We start from the raw sequence: 21,177 nt of genomic DNA on the forward strand, positions 1-21,177 counted from the left end.
ATTTAAAGTAATTTTCCTTTTCCATTATAACAAAATTGCTGTAATCCCCTAATGGTACGGTGAGATTGCTGTTGTTGCTTGGAGAGAGACTGGAAACTGTTTGAGGAAGGATATTTTATTAGCGTTGTAAATTCTCTGCAGGGAAATCGTACTTCTTTCTTAGACGTGTAGATTTTAAGCCTCCTTAGTGAATTCTGGTTGGAAGCAACTACGTGTCAACCTTTCCAAGGAACTGATTTTTGTCATCTCAATAACATAATAAAGTACGTATTGGATAAAGTCAATATTGTTCGTAATTTAGTTCAGTACAAAACTAAAATAAAGAATTTTATAAAAACTCAAATTATAATATTTTAATTAGTGGATGGTTAAATTATGACAAGCAAATTCAAAAACCACTCTATGGGAAGCGGTAAAACTTTCAGGAATACAATAATTATAAACGTCATAGTATTTGTATTATGTAAACTTAATGTGAATCTAATTAATAAAATTTTATAAATAAATACACTTGTTAAATTTTTTTAAAGTTTAACCAGTTTTTAAATCGATAAAAACGATTAAAATAAAAATATTATTTAAAAATATCTCATTAAAAAAATATGTATTCGTGTGTTACTTTTGTAAGGATATTAATTTTTCTTTTTTAATAAATATATATCTAAAAATTATTGGCAGTAGTAGGATAACTATTATTATAAATATTGTTTACCATACTTAATTATGTAAAAACTAAGAATAATTAAATTTTTAAATTAGACCCTACAAAAATCTGGATAAATCTATTGAACAAAATTGGTCAATAAATAAAAAAAGTAACCCATTTTAAAGTAACAGATGAAAATAGAAAAAAACATAATTTAAAAGCCTGGAAATTATGTTAAAAAAAAAGAAGAATAAATACGAAAATTTTATATCCTAAAAAGATAAATTTTGTTTCTTTATTGTGTTATGCAATGTTATACAATTTAAAACTTTTTAACTAACTTCAAATAATCTCTCTTATAATAAAAACTTAATAGTCACTGTAACTTGCTAGTTACTCTATAAAAATAACTTTATTATTTGGGATAAAATCGAGTAAAACACACTTCGGTTCAGAATTAACATTAAGAATAAAAAATGGAAAGATATGTCATCACCGTGGTTGATCAACCCCTTCTACCTTAAGCAGTTTTTAGATTAAATTGGGCTGAACAGCATGTTTGCAGAAAGTATAATTTAGAAATAAATAAACCACTGATATTTCAATATTTATATTTGTGAATTAGAACTCACTGTCAATTGATCTAATCGCTGTTTTGTGTGTTTTTTTTTTTAATGCCCTCTAACTATAAAGATTCTATTGAATACATATATTATAAATTTATAAAAATAATAAATATTGTAAAAGATTAACCACATAATCCCCAGATTTACGAAAACTTGAGGTATAAAACTTCGGGGTTTGTAAAGAAATCGTATACGGCAACATGGGGTTCTATTAAAAAAATGGGGTTTTCCTAAAGATTCACTCTTTGCAAATTTTTAAGCTTACGACTAATTTTAAAACCTTCAGTTAAAAAAATAAAATCAGGAAGCATTAATGATGACAAAATATTTCAGAAGCTGTATGCAACTGAAGATGCGATTAAAGAAATATCAGATGATAAAGAAGCATACCTGGAGAAAAGTAAGCGACGTAAAATATGCTTCGTATAAGAAATTAATTGAAAAACTCCCTTATTTTACGGTGATTCGAACAAAAATCATTCATTCTTATTTATATTTAATAACCCCCCTTGGGGAGTGCCAAGGACCGTCCACCCAGCAACTTAAAGGTCAAGGGGAAAATTGGCCACTCACAAGCGGCGAATCAATGCGGCGGGAGCCGCATTGTCGGACCGTGAGGGAGTTCCTAGATACGATTGCTTTGTTCAACCGGGATCCGTAGTTTGCTTGAGGGAAAGACTTCCGCATTGTCCTGGGAAGCTAACCCTGAGTATGACTGACCACCAGCCAATTATTATAGCTTCAAGTGCTATAAAATGGTGGACAGGCTTGCTGGCATTCAGAAACCTAGGCGTGGCAGCGAATAGCTGCCTAGATGAAATAAATTTTATTATGGATGTCATATATATATTTTTAGTAGTTGCGGGGTGCGCCAACCCATTAACCCATTTTAGAAAATACATGACAAGTGAGCGGTTGGGACACGTAAGCCGATGATGTATGGCACCACGCTTAGTCCGCTCACGCTGTTATGTAAGCTCTAGGAGCTATGTTAGGATACTGATCGCTAAACTGTTTGAGGCTCAGTTGCCGTTTGTGGCACAAACATTCGGTCTTATGCTTTAGGGCTACGAATGGAGTGGTGTCGGGAGAAATGCCAAGAAAACCAAAATATATACTTTATAACTAAGCTTAAAATCTAAACTCAAATTTTTATTAGTAAGAAAGAATTTTTATATTCCCCTTCTTTCAAATAACTTTTCAAAAGTGAATGTTATTCTACCTAGTTGTTAAATGACAGTTTAAAATATTGAATTTCAATCGAAATGCCAATTTTTAATTATAAAATTTCTTTACACCATTATTAAATTTACAAAATGTTAACTGCAATCATGAATGTAAGCTTTTACAAAAATTATAAACTTTTAAGTAGAAAGCTACCATTTTATTAAGGATTGTTACAAGAATTAATGTTCTTATTAAAGTAATTAATTTAGAAATGTGTACAATAACAAAGAGCCATATTAAACGTTAATAACTTATATTTATTACGTGGTTTAAAATGCAATTTGCGGGTTTGTAATAATACGGTTTATTTACATTTTGTAACGGTAAATTTCATTATCATTTAAGATTAATGTTAAATTTATAACTAACAATTCTTATAAGGTAGCTTTATACATTCATTTTAAGCTAAGAAGTATTTTAAATAACACCTTTTATTAGTTGTTTTATTATTACTATTATCATTTTTATTGTTAACAATAAAAATGCTTCTTTCTTTGACGCAGATTAACATATAAATAAAGGGGTTTTCAACTGTTTGATTACAATGCAGAAAGAATGGAATGATAAAAAAGTTACACTTTTATTTATTTCGACATAAAATCATTAAAAAATGATTGGATATTAATTTAGTGATGTACAACTGTATTTCAATTAGATATTTTTATATTACGAAATAATTATAATCAAAAAATTCTTTAGTTTTAATTAATTTTTGAACTAAAATAGCAAGAAAAAGAAAAGAAAATCCCTTATTAAATGGAGATATTTTTTTATGGTTATTTTTTTTTTATTGCTGAAAATGAAAACAACTAGTTTTAGGAAAAGCAATTCATATACTTTTCTTTTTAATTAATTTGAATTATGAGAATTTTTAAAATGGGGAAAATGAAGTATGTAAAAATTTTAAACACGAAAAAAGTTGAACATGTTTATTTTTTATTTCACTGCAAAATCTTACTATTTATTTCCTTTGTTTGGTCTGGGTGCCACAAAAGAAAAAAAAAAGAAAAAATGATACATTTAAACCGTTTTGTTAATCTTTTCTTTGTTTTGTTGGTTTTAGTACAATTTAATTCTTCCTGTTTACACCTTCCACATAATCATTATGTTTATCATAAACATTTTCTTCATAAATAATCATGTTTCCATATCAGGTAATTTTTTCACATTATTCGTGGGTCTTCCTCGGTTTCTATATCGGGCTGAAATCGATCTCCAACCCGCTTGAGGACTTCTTTCTTCAATTAATCTACGTAGTTGGCCATGCCATGATAACTGTCGATGTTTATGTGATTTTTCCACCGATCTTTTCCAAATATTTCTTTGAAATGCCATCAAAATTATTCAGACAATGTAAAACTTCTACAAAAATTCATCTCCATTTACTCTACTGAGCATCATTTTATGGATTATCCAAATTTTGGAACATATATCTCCATAGGACTGTTCTAAATAAACATCAAATAATCAAACTTACACTGTTATTTTAACTTTTTTCTTCGAATACGCTACCATACCAAATAATGAAGTACATAATTTTTTTAACTCCCCTACTCTTCTCTACGTTATTCATTATACCTCGTTATCCAAATTATCAGCAGTAAAAGTCACACCAAGGTATTTGAATAAATCCACCTACTTATTTGAGTTCCTGTACGTCTCAAATAAGTAAGATAAAATAAAACTACTATGTTCAATATATGAGTATATTAACTTTAATTCATACGTTCGGGCATAATCAATTTCCGCTCCTGACAGTACTTGATCTTCAGCGATGAGAAAACTATTTCCTAAATAAAAACAAATTCCATAACATCGTTTGTCCGTTCTCTACTCACTAAATTGAGAAATACCTCAAATAGCAGATATAGTAATCGACAACCCTAACGTTCTCCTTAATAATATGAAAAATTGGGATAAATATTCCCAATCTTAATCCTATATTTTGCACCCTGCAGCTGTTTTTTAACTGCATTTTGTTAAATATAAATATTTAGAATTAATTGTATTATAACTTTCACATACCAACTATTTAAACTAACTGAAATTAATTTATATCAATACCAATGGGCCATGATTAATAATAAAATTAATATAAATAATCTGATTTGTATCACTAATTTTACTGGTATAACACATTCTCATATATATATATATATATATATATATATATATATATATATATATATATATATATATAAACATCTCATACATATATAAACATCTATATATTAAACATATATATATATATATATATATATATAACTTGATCACGCGTGTGCGTACGTATGTGTGTAGTGTGTAAATTGAGATTGACCTTATCATTAATAATTCATTTAGCTTCGTAAATAAAGTGTAAAATTACATGATTTTCATTAGCAAGGCTAGCAACAATTAAGCTTGAATATTTTTATCTGTTTTTGGATGTTAATTCATATGTTTCATAACGTATCGTTCATTTATAACACAACTACCTTTATTTATTCAAAACTATAATTGCTTGTTTTATTTTTTATTAGATGCTTACCACATTACGTTAAAATTTAACCAACATTTAATGAAGTGATGAATTGCACCATGTTCCAGATTCAAAGAATGGGAAGCTAGAATAAAGAGTCTGGAAAAGTTTCTTCAGAAAATTTTTAAAACTTTATGTTTCTTAAGTATCGTCCCTTAATTTTTTTTTTATAAATTCATTCTTAAGCGTGTATTTAGTGGAGAAATTTTACCACGAAGGAGTTATATAAAATAATAATTATCTGTAAAATGTTGTTACACATAAACAAACTCGTCTTAAAATTAAACTTGTTTTGCCATTATGACTATGATGAATTACTATCATGAAAAAATGAAGTTTTGAAACAATAAAATAATAAAATTCAATTCCATTTTTACAGATATTTTATTGTACCTATTTTAGAAATACTAAAATTTGTTGTAAAATAAAAAAAACAGAATATTATACGTCAAAGAAAATTAAGTTTTTCGGGTTAGTAAATATATATTACAATACATATGTAGAAAAAAATTAAATTAAAAAAATATATAAAGAACACAGAAATGTAATTATAATATATCCGAATTTAAATCTAAGATAAACTGGCAAAAATTATTATGGCTTCCCATGTGCCTTAGGAACATTAGCTATTTAGTTTTCACGGGATTGTTTTGCAAGGTAGCTATACGATATTTTTTCTTTCTCCTACTTATAGTCTAGAATACTACATACAAACTAAACACACACACACACACACACACACACACTCACACAACATATATGCAGAGCTTCCTGTTTCCTGTATCCACACAATTTATCAGATCCCTAATGTCTCAGGAAGTCCATCTAGTACTTTGATAGTCTTGTACCACGAACAGCAATTTGTGCTGTGTTTACCTTTTTTGGAGTATATATAATATATACATATATATATATATATACACACACACACACATACACAGAGTATATAAAGTATATAGACCATGAAATAATAGGAGTAATAGACAATTCTCCAAATCGAAAGAAAATATTGCTAGTGAACAATAATTAAAATTGGTAAATTTTTTATTTCATTGTTCGCCAATATTTAATAAAAAAAATTAGATAAAATAGAAAATTATTTTATTTAATCTAAACTACCATTCCCATCGTGGCTTCGCTCGCGTTTTATGTTTTTTATTCAAGTAACCGGAGGTAGGTGCAGCCATTCAAGTTGCACATACACTAACACTGGCAGTGACTATTTTGATTGTGCCGCTACGCCGTACATCGTCACATCTCTTATAAAATCAAAATTAAAAAAAATCCGAAAATAGTTTCTAGATATTTATTCCTGATGAGTATTTTAGGTTAGCTTAAATCTAGTGAATATCTCGTTGAGTATAGTGGGAAATGTGGAAAATTTGTAATCGCTAGTAAATATATTTTATATTCTTCATCTCTTTCAAGGTCAAATTAAAAAAAAAATTCTAGAAATTGGTTTTTAGATATTCACGTGAAAGTTGAACACACCATTAATAAAAATTATAGCTTCATTGGTTACTGTGAAATTAAAAAATTATTAGATTCAATTTTTACTTTATTTTAACCCTTTAATCTCGGAATTTCAAATATCTATGTTTTTCCGTATTCACATGAAGTATACAGACCAAAAATCAAATTGATATCTTTGCTTGTTACCGAAAACTAAAAATAATAGTAAATTTCATTGTTACACTATTTCATTAACACTTTAAACACTTAATTTTAAAAAAATCCTTTCTTAGCGTGCACTTACACCGTAAGAAGAACATGAATACATGTTTTCATCAATTTATCTTAAGTATATTGTTTTTTTTAGCGTTGATGAATCAGTCTGTCAGTCAGTCAGGACAAGTTTTTTTTTTATAGAATAACATTACAGTAAACAAAAAATAAGTAACAATGAGTTAAAGCAACGTTAATGCTGGAGAATTATTTTAGTATAATTATACGAATATAATACTCATTCTTATTACGGGTATGCAGAAAATTCTAACGTTGCAAGGTAGTTACATCGTTTGCTATGTACATTTAATTCCAACTTCACTGAATACAACTAAATAAATTAGCATGATATGTGTGTGAGTGTGTACGCGCGCACGCATGATACGTATCTGTATAGTTTTGGAAGATTCGCAAATCAAACGTTCCAGTAAAATGAAATTTTTAAAAATTCACTCTCGTCCACAATTGGATTTGTTTTTTCTAATTAAATACATCCACTCTGGCGTAGAAAATCGACGGTGTAGCACAATTGAACGTTCACATCTCTTAATGAACAAGGATGCAACTACCTAAATTAGGGTGGCTTACGTTGTGAATAGAAGTTTTCTTACCTTATATAATGATTAGATATGATTTTCGGAGATTACTTCACTATCATAAGATAAATGAGAAAGAAAATTAATTGAACAAGGGATTGCACAATATCTTATGTATTTTAATTTTGTTTTTTATATTTTCATAAATATGTATTTTAGAGATGTATATTTTTGAGTGGTTATAGGACAGTTTGACATTCCATACAGGGAAAATTAAAAATTGGATACAGCCAAACTTTTATCAGATTTAAATGCAACAGAAATTTTTAATTTTAATTTAATATTAATTAAAGATTTTAATCTATTATTTTATATATAAAGACTATTAATGACTGTTTAATTTTCTCTCTCGACTAATAAATAAAATAATACGAGAAGCTCTATCCCGCTAATATTAAAATTGCCTAATTTATGACTATTGTTTCAGAATGTTTCTTATTTTATTTTGTCACTACTAATCCTCTTTGGTTGAAAAATTACGGTTTTAAGCCATCCAAATATACAGCAATTTTAGCCTATTTTAATTTTTAAATGATGAACTGCTTCAAAGAAAACGAGAGATGATCCACACAAGGAACTAAACAACTAGAAAACGCTGTAAAAAATTCATCTCTGTATCTCATTTTCTTCCTGAAAAAATGTATTTTTCAGGAAATTGGATAAACAAAGAAGTAAATACTGCTTACCTTAGATTACACTTTTCTTTAACCTCCGGAACCATCGATAGGTATTGCTTCAGAGGATGAGATGACAAAAAATTTTTGTAGCGTGTGAAAATGCTATGCCTGATCGGGATTCTAACCCGGGTCCTCCGGATGAAAGGCTGAGACGCTACCACTGGCATCACGGAGGTCGACTGTTAAATTGCATTTGTATACTTAGAAGCCTCCGGACAGGTAATTTTCATTCTCCTCTGGATTCCCATTAAGTAGTTTTCTTCTTTCTACAGTCTTGTCTTCCTTGGAAACATTTTTTATATTTATCCCTGCTTTCCTGATACGATCCTTTTCCAGCGAGCGTAATGCATCAATACTACTTTGCCAAGTTTGAATCCCCAAATGTTCAAGTATCTTTAACCTACCAATGTTTCCATTATTGAAAGTCACCACAGCATCGTTGTAGTGTATATCTCCCAACAAAACCATTTTTGGAACTCGCGTCCATACAACATTGTTAAACGACCAGTTCACTTTTTGGGTATTTGTGTGAAGACACTTCTTTAGTAATTCAGGGTTCGCTAAATCTCTAAATACAGGTTTTATAGCCTGCATAACAAATTCAGGAATAGAATTTTTGTGAATATACCCATCAAGTTTTCAGCTTCTTTGGCCTGGTACCAGTTGATGGAACAGAAACCATGCTTTGGTTTTTCATAAGGTGGAATTGTGTGAAAATATATATCTCAAATAGCCCTTTTCATATCATCTAATCTACTGCTGTTTTCTCTTATAGCGTTACCATAATAATCTTTAATATGATCAATCACTGTGTCGGTAAGCCGATTAACATAATTGATGCATTTTAGTTTTGCACTAGTTGCAATCGCAAGAAAAACAAGCTCTACAAAATAAAACTAGCCACAACCTTCTAGGCTTTGCATAACCAGAGTAAGTTTGACTTAATTGAATTTATGGCAAAAAAATTGAAATTTTTGTGTGCTGTGAGGTAATTTAAAAAATCTTTAATAATACTCTAGTTGGAATATCAGAAAACTTTTTATACCATTAAACAGCATATTCTAAAGCAAAGTCTGGTGGCAAATAATGAAATTGTTGGATCGGCGTGATTTTCGACTTCCAGTTTTAAAATAACTTTTTTTTATAAATATAATAATTAAAGAAAAAAATAGTAACGTTGTATAAGTAACATAAATTCATACTTCAAAAACAGGGAAAAATGTAAATTCAAATTAAGAAAAATTACATAAATATTTTCCGTAGTTTTACCAAGTTTTTATTAAAAATTTACTTACATTATTTTTATTTTATATATAAGTAAAATTAAATATAAAAGTAATTAAATTAACATTATAAGGTTGAATTCCGAAATGGTTGATATAAAATATTTTTAAAGGTCAAAAGGTTTTAAAATCATTCTAACTCCATTCGTAAAAAATTGTATTGTCATCAATTTAAAAACTATTTATACATGAAACATTTACTTTTTTAAATAGAAATGAGACACAAATTATCTTGTATTACAAGATAATTTTATTTTATAATTCGTTTTTTTAACAAAATTTACTGGTTAATTTGAACCTAAGCATTACAAGTAATATTGTAATCATATCTTGGGCAAAAAATAATCACAATTAAAAAAAAAGAATATGAGTTTTTTTTCTATTTATACAAAAAATATTTTCTTGTTTTGTTTCATCTACTTAAGTTAAAGGTACTGTTTTCGTGTATACTAAAATTTTTTTGACATATTTATTTACTCTTTATATAGTTGAAATTTGGCAGAAGTGTATGAAGAAGAATTCAAATAATTTGTTAAGTAAAAGTAATTAATGTAATAAGGCCGGCCTCCGTGGCGCGAATGGTAGCGTCACGGTCTTTCATCCGGAGGTGCTGGGTTCGAATTCCGGTTAGGCATGGCATTTTTACACACGCTACAAATAATTCATCTCATCCTCTGAAGCAATACTTAACGGTAGTCCCGGACGTTAAACAAACGAAAAAAAAAGTTAATTTTACCATTCTTAAAAGCAAAAGAAAAAAGTTTTTATTTTCCTTTGATGTTAAGGTTTGACATTTATTAATGACAATACTTTTTATAACTTTGTCATTTATTTATAAATTTGAAATATTTAAACATTTTGAATTTATTAATTTAGTGGGGTAAAATTTTTTTAACCAGACATTTTCCATCGTTAAAGACAAAGAATTAATATTAAAACTCTCTAATCCATTCCCAACTTTTGCATTTACTTTATAGGGAAAAATAGAAGTTTGGGATAAATTCAATGCTTTAGAAACATTTTCCTACTGTAAAAAGTAATAAATATCATACTTTATAAAAACAAACAAAAAGAAAAAATTATGCTGCTGTTTAAGTAAAAGAACGGGACGCCAATAAATGGTTTAAAACAGATATAAAAGGATTTAGTTTTATTATTGTAGTACTACTCTTCTAACTTTGCAAACAAGACCAATTAAAAAAAGGAAATAAATTAAAAAAAAAAAAAAAAAAAATTTCTTCATATTGTGTAATACTGTGGTTATTTTCAGTCTCACTATTATTTGGCGATGTGGAATTTACTTTTTTCGTTTTAACTAATATCTTGATAAATGATATAAAACTGGTTTCTTTGTTTTGTTTTTTTTTACTATTGATAGTCACCCCTAGGGTACAATATTTTATTTAATTTTATACAACCAGGAACCATGAACTTTAAAAATTATTTCCTTTTATAAGATTGTTTTTCTTCTTCACTAAAATGATCTAGCTCAAATTTTTTTGTACGAGATTGAAAAAAGAAACCTCTGCTTATATCATGGTAAAATATAAAATAACTTTGGAATTTAATTTATTTATTTTACGCTATAAGTAAATTTAAGAAGAAAACAAGAAACACAGTTATGCTACAAATCTTAAGAAACTTGACTTGATATTTAGAGTTTGAAAATATTTAGAGACGGGATCATAACGTAAACTATATTAATTAGAGAATAGAAGATTGCATAAATATATTTAACTTAAATATTATGCTTGTAGCGTTAAAATACCGATATATACAGAAACAAATATCAATAGTATTTATGCAGCATTAACATATCATCATCTAGAATAACATTAATTAAGTATTATACTAATTACTTTTTTGCCGTAACTCAGCATGCCTTACACAGTGAAAGAGAATATTTTACAACAGATATATAACAGGTTAATTACTAGATCATTACAAAACTAGAAAAAAAGATCAGGTGTTAATCTGTTGTACCTGGATGGGATACAGACGCAAACATTTGTTTGTTTCCATCTTCAGTGAACAACATTTATTCTAATGATAAAAATCTTTACTGTGACTATCTACTATTATACATTCCACAGCAGTACAGTAAGATATTTTCTAAATAACACAACTTAATGTTGACAACTGCGAAATACTCAGTACGCTACAATTTTTTGAATTGTATTTCACTAAGCATATGTAATGAATTTAGAGCATGTACTCCGTGTAACTGAAAGTTAAGCTTTTTCCTTATTGATTAAACCGCTTATTCATTTCCTATAATTTCTTTTTTGCTAAGAATATATATATTTTTTTGGGCGGAGGAGGGGAAACCGTTTATTGGCACATTGTGGTCTCATATCCATAGTAGTGTAGGACCCTTACGGGCCTACCAACTCTAACCTCCCCCCCTCTAAACATCGGATGCCGTGCCCACTTTACGGTATTATCACAGCATCCCATGTGTACTGTCTCAATCCGCGCCTCCATGCTGGCTCCACTTCTCATACCTGTATTGATCCTGTTTTTTTATTTTTGTTAACTTTGACCCGTTGGGACCGGTAGATATCCTAAGGGGATTCAGAAGTTTTTATTCACCACTAGAGGTCTTTCACAAACATGGTTTGGATGATCGTAGGCATCATTGTGAACATCGTGTGCCACGAGCATTCGGCCTGTAGCATACTCCCATTGATGTTCATTGACGTGTGCGGGGTAAGCACACAGCATGCTGCATGCTTAATTATGCATGCTGCATGCTTAAGCATCCTGCATGCTTAATTATGTCGCGGGAACCGATCACACACGAACACCGTGTATTACGCGGTGTCCTGCTCCCCGCAGTAATCGCAAACCGCAGAGGGTCTCAGCGTCCAACCGTGCCAAGTATGCTTGAAAAATCCGTGAACTGTAAGGAATGGGTCAAATCGATATCGGCACAGCCATTTCTGGTGGTACGTAATAAGTTTGCAGGTCTATCTACATTTCGTCAACTTTTGCATGAGGACAAGCGATGCCTCCGCATCCGCCTTACCCACTTCCCTGTACGTCTCCTCCCTCTTTCAAACGAGGAGATCTAGAGACGCAAGTCCAGTCATTACGCAGCCGGCATTGCCCAAGATGGCCCTATACTCACAGCATTGTGCGTCCGGTTATGAATCGCATGGGCTCTCCTCCTCTGCAGCGCGATGGCCAGACCCGGCTCCATACAGTACTTTTGAGAGCACTACCTGTGACGTGACCATCCTCTTCGATGTGCGAGGACTACCGATGCTGGCCATTATCCGACATATCCTAGCACCCGGTTTTTTTTTGGGGGGTTTGACTGACACATTTTCTACTACCTCTGGAAAGTAGCGTTATTTTCCAACCACACCAACCAACCACACAAGATATTTAATTGCAGGGGTAAGATGGACAACCGTGGTACCGACCCGAAATGAAATCGGGGTCAGGTTACACATAATCGACTAGGAATCTAGCAAAATATGACAGGTGTACGGCTAGATATTGTCAACCAATCATACCAAATTATGTACACAACTTATAAGGTTTATGAGTAATTGTAAGAAGTGTTTGTAGCTTATTCGTTAACAATAAGTGATTGATGAGCACTTCGCAACACACAACAAAAATGAATCATACCAAAGAGCAATACGGTAGTACTTAATTTTTGACTAAAGAAAATATTAATATTGATAAAAAATAAATACAGTAGACATTAAATTTACTAGGAGAATGACTATTCTAATAAAAGTATTAAAATACACTTGGACTGGGAATAATTAAAGCGGAATATTAAACGGAGATTGGTAGGTCGCTGAATTTGTTACATAACTTTCTCTTTGTATAAGGAACATATTTTAAGAAAAATGTCTCTCTATGGAATTTTCTTTCTTTTATTTAAATTATTATTCAATTTTAACCTCTAATTTATTTATTCATGATATTGATTGTTATTTTCAGTTACACCAACTACGATGCACATGAAACAATTTTTATTTATTTTATTGTAGAAATGTTACTACTATGTTCTATCTGTAAAATAGAAATCTCAGTTGCTTTTAGGGTGAAAAAAATTTATTGCTTCTATAAATGAATTTTACGTAAATTACAATTTATGAATAATCAAATGAAACCAAAATATTACGCTCAAGAAAGGGATATAAATCTATTTTACATTAAAACAGTTCTTTTATTGACTGCAATAATTATGGTTGTCTGGATTGAATAACAAGGACTAAACTACAATAATTATCATTTCATAGAGTAAAAACTACTGAACCAATCTTTGTAGAACCTATTAACCTTAACCCTGCACTAGTATTATTTCAGATTTAACAGTTTGCTTTATCTAGTAATACAAAAACTGCATTGACAAATAATTGTAAAACATATACCAAATTATGAATTTTTATAGAATTCAATTACTTATATTCCTGGAAGTGCGCCTAGATGTAATAAATGTTCCAGTATTAACAAAAATTTATTCACCAAAATTCGGTTTGCGCCTATTAAAATTGCATCTCTACTTTCTTTAATGAATGCAATTAAAATACGGTAATTGTATTAAATATATATCGTTCTTCTCCAAGTGTCGGCAAGTTTTAGCAGCTAATTAGATTAATATCGTGCAGAAGACAAATGTATCCAGTAACTAGGTATAAATTTACATCGAGATTAAGAGTATTTTAATTCAAATACCTTAGAATAATCCCGTTTAAATTTTTTTCCCTCACGTCTGTAAAATAAATTCGAACAACATTAGAAAGATAATCTTGCCTAACACGAATTGCAATTATTTGTAAATTTTAAAGCTGCTCGTAGAATATATTTTAACAACATATATCATTTAATATTGACTGCAGATAAAGCATACCAATATGAAAAAGGAATTCACATATTCTTAATAGGTAGCAATCAGAGCAGGTTTAACTTTATTTTACTATATTTCAGCTGAGGAAAAAACTGTAATACTATAACAAAATATAATGTATCATATTTCAAAAATACAATAACATTTCTCACGGTGATATAGACATTAATAATAATAGCCAACATATAATCAGGGTTTTATACCTTTGGGCGGAACACGAGATTTTTGCAAGGAAATAAAAACGTTTACATTTTTACAAGTAAAGTGAACCATACTGAATTTTACATAAATTTTCAGTTTTATGTACCAGAAACTGTAATAGATTTTAAGTTTAAAACGTAACAACTATAATAAAAATGATGATATTTATTATGAAAACAAGGATAAAAATTTCCACTATTTCTTTATAAATATATTCAGCCTTATATCACATAAAAAAAAAAAATATTCATAGATGATGTGAGATAATATTAAATATATACGTTTGAAAATATTCTTGTTTATTTTATGCAAATGAGAAAAGCGAAAACAGCTGAAAGTTACAAGATTATATAAAATTATGTCTGTAATAATAAAAGGGATAAAATAAGCTTCAGGCAATTTAGCTTGACGTTGTAGTAATAGCTTTTTTCTCGTCATTTTATATTATTTAAGTTACTTGTATGAATAAAAAGTACATTGTTTCATTTGGCAAATTTTTCCGAATTAAATTACCTTTACGTTTTCATATTTTATGTGTGTATAAAATAAGTACTATACACTCTAACTGAAATTGCATGGTTTTTCGTAGAGGTATATAAAACTTTATTTACTAAACATAGAAACTTACTTAAGGAATACAAAAAGAATTCTACAATCCTTCTACAATAGATTTATGCTGTGTAAATCATTTTGCATTACTGTGCAGCAATTTAAAAATAATGTTAAATAATTATCACTAATTCTAAATGTAAAATTATGGTATGTATAAAACCTTTCCCTACAAAAAATTAAATTATTAAATGAGATTTAAATTAAAATTAAATAAAGCAAAAGGAATTTAAAAAAAAAATCTTTTGTAAAAATTATTAAGTATTCTTATTAAACAACTTTTTTTCCATCACCAAATTTTAAGAAAAAAAAACACAGTTGCAAGTAATTAGTATGTTAGATCCCATGACTGTTACAGTTAAAACGGTCCTTAAATGAGACGTCAATCTCATAATAGTTGCATAGTTTATTGTAAACATTTTTTTTTTTTAATATGTAGTAAATTTTTAGTTTATTATTTTTTTTTATAACGGAAGAAAATTCCAAATGAAAATTAATAAATCAAGTTACAAACAAAATGTATTTTTGTTTCATATAATAAGCCTAATTTTTTTGGAAGTTGCAAATTGCCGCAACAAAAACCATTTTCACTATCAAGAAAGATTAAAAAAAAAACATATTGTGGTGCTCTAATAATACTCCAAATAATCTTAATAATGATATATGAACTCATAAATCAAAATAAAATGTTTTTTTTTTTTGTTGAAACGTTGATCTTGGGCAATATTTTCTTTGTAAATGGTTGTTGAAGAATCATGTATAATGCAGAGTTCTACAACAGAGTTGTGTCATATTACTTGTGCGGTTTATATTATCCTTCCCAGTCTTTCGTGTAGTTATTGTAAAGCACCTTAGTTGCCAAAGGGCAGTGTACCTTTTACGAATAAGGTGTTTTCTCTTAGTGTAATTATTTTCACTATAAAGAAAATCCTTGTGGTGGGTAAAGTAAAATAGATGTAGTTAATTTGTGTCACTTGTAGAATTGATTATCATCTAAATTTTAGTGGGCTCGGACTGATGATGTGCAACAGTATAGTACATAAATGGAATCTAGGTAATTTCTGCCACATTTTTCCCTAGTACGCTTGGACATGGAAAGTTGTTATTCTATGTCAATCTTACATTTATATAAAGTTTTAGTTTTATGTACCTGAAACTGAAATAGATTTTAAGCCTATAATATAACAACAATAATTAAGTGAATTTAAGAAATCAAAAATTAATTATAAATCAATAGTTATTGAAAAAAACAATTCAACAGTTCATCCGTTGAATTTTATTAAAAATATCTAATTTTTATCAATTGAGAAGTGGATGGAATTTTCCATCCTTTATTGCAAGGTAAGAAAGATGAATATGGAAAATAATGTCAGATTCACAAATTAATGTATTACTCTGTACATCTGGTTCTGGCATATATCCAGAATATATAAAGGAGAGCTGTTAGAAAATGCAGTGCAAACGGAGAGATTCGATTTTACAGAACTCACTTAAAATTAGTAAATTAATTGATATTACGAACGAAAAATTGAATTTGGAAATTATGTAAGTGGCTGATTTGTTCATCTCCCAACAAATTATTTGATAACTTATCCAGATATACAGTATAATATTATACTATAGCAACAGCTTTTTATTTCAGAACAGAGGAATACAAGGAGGCAGAAATAAGAGCGGATATAGATAAAAATTATTATTTTATGTTGTGTTTGAAATTTTCGTATATCATCAAGAATTTGGCATATTGAATCAAACTTTTATTTAAAATAGATAGGTTCGCGTGCCAAACTAATTAATTTCTTGTATGTTTAATGTTCTTAGACAGCACACGTATTTGTTTTGAATCTATTAATGTTGTAATCATTCTTGCTTACAGCTATTCTATGAAGCTCATATAACAGCATGACATCCGTGGTACCATACAGCACTATCAGCGGTGATTTAACAGCCTTATTCTGGGTTTCTTTAATGTTTATATTCTTCAATGGAAGATTATTGAAACGATTCACTATCTAGAGAGGTAACTCTCATCACGTGATTATCATTATTTAAATTACTTATGGTCCCCTGTGAGGTATCGATTGAAAATACTAACAGAGACTACAAAAAATAGGGCATGTGATACTTGATTTTAATATAAAAATTTATGAGAAAAATTGAGGGCCAAAATCGTTTTTCGATGAATGGCTTCGATTTTGAGACAAAAGCAATCAAAGTTGCAAAAAGGTAAACAGTAGTAAGATATGGAAAACGCCTTTTAGTAAAGTTTTTGTTTCGTTTTATCTTCAGAATTACACCCAATAAATTTTAAATAGTTTTTAAGATAATACTATATTGAAACTAATGTTCCAAACATTAATAATAAAAGCCTTCCCAATTATAGATAACACTTAGAATAATAATTAAAATAATAATAATACAGTAACTAATAATTTGAAAATTTTTACAAATTAATTTGCTAGGTCAGCTTAGATTACTTACTTTAATTATCAAAGTATGAAATTAGATACCACTAAATGACCTAATTTCAAACGTCATCAACATTATTGGTGCTCGTTACATGCAGTAAAATAAGCTAAGGAACCCTAGAAATGTACTGTAAGATAACTGTCAGTAACGATAAGGTTCAAATTAGGATTTGAACCTGAACCTTAGTAGTTGGTTTTATACACATTTTAATAGTAGACAGTGAATACCGGTGTACTTTGGTGGTTGGGGTTCAATTAATCATACGTCTCAGGAATGGTCGGCCTGAATCATGAATCTGTACAAAACTATACCTCATTTACTCATCACATTGTGTAATTTTGGCGGGGAGGGTAATTATTGCGTATTTTTCACTATTTGAATAGATTGCAACATATACATCAGGAAAATAAAATATATTCATTAAAACCAAAAATGTTATTAAAAAATTCATAAATATGATTAAAATTCATGTTTAGGGAGTGCTAATATTCCGATGAAATCTATAAAATTAATACAGCTTTTACGGCTTTCAAAGAATCAAAATCATTTACGTTTATGTATGTGATTCTCTTGCCAAAAAAATAATGTTGAAATTAGTAAATCAAAACGTCAATAGTTAGAGAAAGAACAACGTATTATATTACGCTTAGGAGCAAAAAAGAAACGATAAACTCGATAAACGATTTAAATATGTGAGAAGCTACATGTTAGGACTTAACGTTTACTAATTTCATCACTTACCGGAATAATGTTTTATAGAGGAAGTTGTGGACTTCTAATCTGATTATATAACAATAAAAAACGTCAAAGTCACATCAGATATGAGAAGTTTGTGGGATAATCAAATTGATTTTTGCATATCAAGGAATTGTTACTTTTTCAAAGGGAGATTAAAATATATTAAATATATTCTAAATGAAAATTATAATTTTCAAAGAGTATATATTTCCTTTCCTAAGATATTTTGCGGAGAACAGAACAGAAACTGTCATGTCTCACCAATATGTATGATAACATTCCAACGAAAATTAATAATAAATTATTAACCATAAATTCATTGTAAGCGGCAACATTGACTGCTTCACAAATGACAGAATTTTGGTCAAAATAAGCGGCTCCAAGCACCAATGCACAGCTCGCAAGACTAGTATCAGTTAGCTGTATCAATCGAAACCAAAGTTATATAGATGAATCGTACTGATTTTCTTAAATTCTATTAGCTTATGAAAGGGATACTAAAGTTTAGAAAAGAAAGGCACTGATGAAAATCGGTTTAGTTAGCTAAACGGTTCCATTAAACAAAAAAAGTTAAACTTAAACGGGAAAGTTTCATTCAAGAATTGTTTAAACGAGGAAAAAACTCAAAAGGTTAAGGTTTATAAGAAGTGTCAGTAATGAATTTTCGCATAAACAACGCTACAGTAGTAATGCGTTATCTATAAATGAGGAAAGGAAATGGAATTTGTTAGAAAATGTTGTCTTATTTCACCTACTTATCATAGCTTTTGAGTGATTAAAAAGTTCTACCTAAGTACTTCAAGTTCATCCACATATTAACAAGTTTCTTTATGACCTATGAAGAGTTAGATTTTTAAAATAATTAGTTATTGAACATTTTTAAGTCAACTTTTTAATGTAAATATTCTAAATTTAAATTTTAAAAGTTGCAAGATACAAACAAATTTGTATTTTCCAATATTTTTTTTCTATTGCCTAGTGGCAACAAGGATAAAAAAAATCAATTAAAAGACAATCCAATATCCAAAACTAATAGAAAATAGGAAAATCAAACCAGTGTCTGGTTTGATTGTGGTAAGTCACTTAACACAATCAAACATTACCGATTCTACAAATAAAGAAAAAAACCGTTAAACCAATTCAAAAGCCTAAAAAACATGGAGCACAAACAGAGACGTCCAAACGCTACCAATCCAACTAAACTAAAACGTATTACCCTAAAATCAATTATCTCAATACTATTAGTAGCTACTGATAAATAATAATTATAAAATATCCATTAGAAAAACATTGTATTCACATACTCCGTGTGTGTGTGTGTATATATATATATATATATATATATATATATATATATATACTTTAAAACTTAGGTAAAATTTAAGTTTTTTATTTGTCAATTGATAACTTTTGTATATTTTACAAAACAGATCTCTTGATGTGAACAAGCATTGCCTGTTTATACGTTTGCAAATTCAGTAAGCGTTCTAAGTTTTAATTGTAAAATCTTTTCTCGTGCATAATTTTCTAACGATAAAAATAAATAATTTAAATTTTATAAATAATTTATGAATAAATTTCTTGAGTAAAAATTAGTGCTCTTTTGGCTAATGCAATTTATTTAAAAAAATATATATCTATACATATTTTCATTTACTATAGAGAGTGTTTGTAAAATGGTGGGAGGGGGTTGGCTATAATTTTTCGCATTCTACTTTTAAAACTAAACAAAATATAACTGTAGCAAAAATGGCAATTTCCCCTTCATTCTCCCCCAATTTGTTATTTTTGTATGAAAATTTATATCTGAAGTTCGGATATAGCAATCACATAAATACTTGATAAGCTTCTTTGTAATAAAGTTTTTAAATTAGCAAAAAATCAGAACTTAAATACCTTCATAAATTACAAAATGGCGGTCATGTTTATTTTTCAATCTGTTATATCTCCGTAGATATAAGTTTTATCAAAATGTGTGTTACACTAGAATTCTAAGCCTTTCATTTTAATAAAATTATATTTCATTTTTTTAAATCTGTTAATAAATAGCCGAGTTATGGAAGAATATTGTTGTAATTTTATGTCTGTTTTCACGTACTCCACTTCACATTCAATTCGATTAAATATTAATTGTTTTTATTTATTTTTAATTCTAGTATTTTAAATAAGTATCAAATAAAATAATAATTTTCTCATCATAACACACCTAATAATTAAAAAAATAAAACAACTACCTATGATAATCTTACGTTAATTGTTGTAACGTAAAATTGTTGTAATGTACAAAATGTCTACCGTTAGAAATTACCCAAGTCTCTAGTCTTTTTCCGAGAGATTGTCTTAACCGTTCAAAAATTCCTGGAGTAAACCTAATTTCTTTAAATTCATTTTGGATCCTTTGTTGAAGATCCTCAATGTTGAGTGATGGAGTTTAATAAATGAGATTTTTCAAATGGACCCACAAGTAGAAGTAAAGAGGGTTTAAGTCTGGTGATCAGCCAGGCCAGGGCATTGGCCTTTTTTCATGGTTTTCAAGTTTCAAGCAAGACATCTTTACCAACTGACTGAAATGTGCTAGAGCTTCATTGTGGGGAAACCACATATTTCCTCTTAATTGTAGAGTTAGATCTCCAAAAATGTGGAAGATTTTGGGTCAAATGAGCAAGACAATTTTCTCCATTTAAATGATTTGGTAGAATGACAGGACCCAAAAGACAGTCATTAAAAATACCTGTCCATATGTTCAGGGAAAATCTTTGTCGATGGGTACTTTGGAAATTACCACGAGGATTCTTGTCACTCCAGAAACGCTGGTTGTAATAATGGCGCTTCATTTTTACTTTTTTAACTTGATCAGCAGTAATAGTCGCTGTGTAAAATTATTCAAACGTGAAAAATTAATATCAATTGTTTTTTTATTATTATGTAATATTTTATTGTGAGAAAATTGTTACTTAATTTGATACTAATTTATAATACTAGAATTAACAAT

This window comes from Lycorma delicatula, chromosome 1, assembly GCF_047948215.1.
Source record: "Lycorma delicatula isolate Av1 chromosome 1, ASM4794821v1, whole genome shotgun sequence".
Lineage (NCBI taxonomy): Eukaryota > Metazoa > Arthropoda > Insecta > Hemiptera > Fulgoridae > Lycorma > Lycorma delicatula.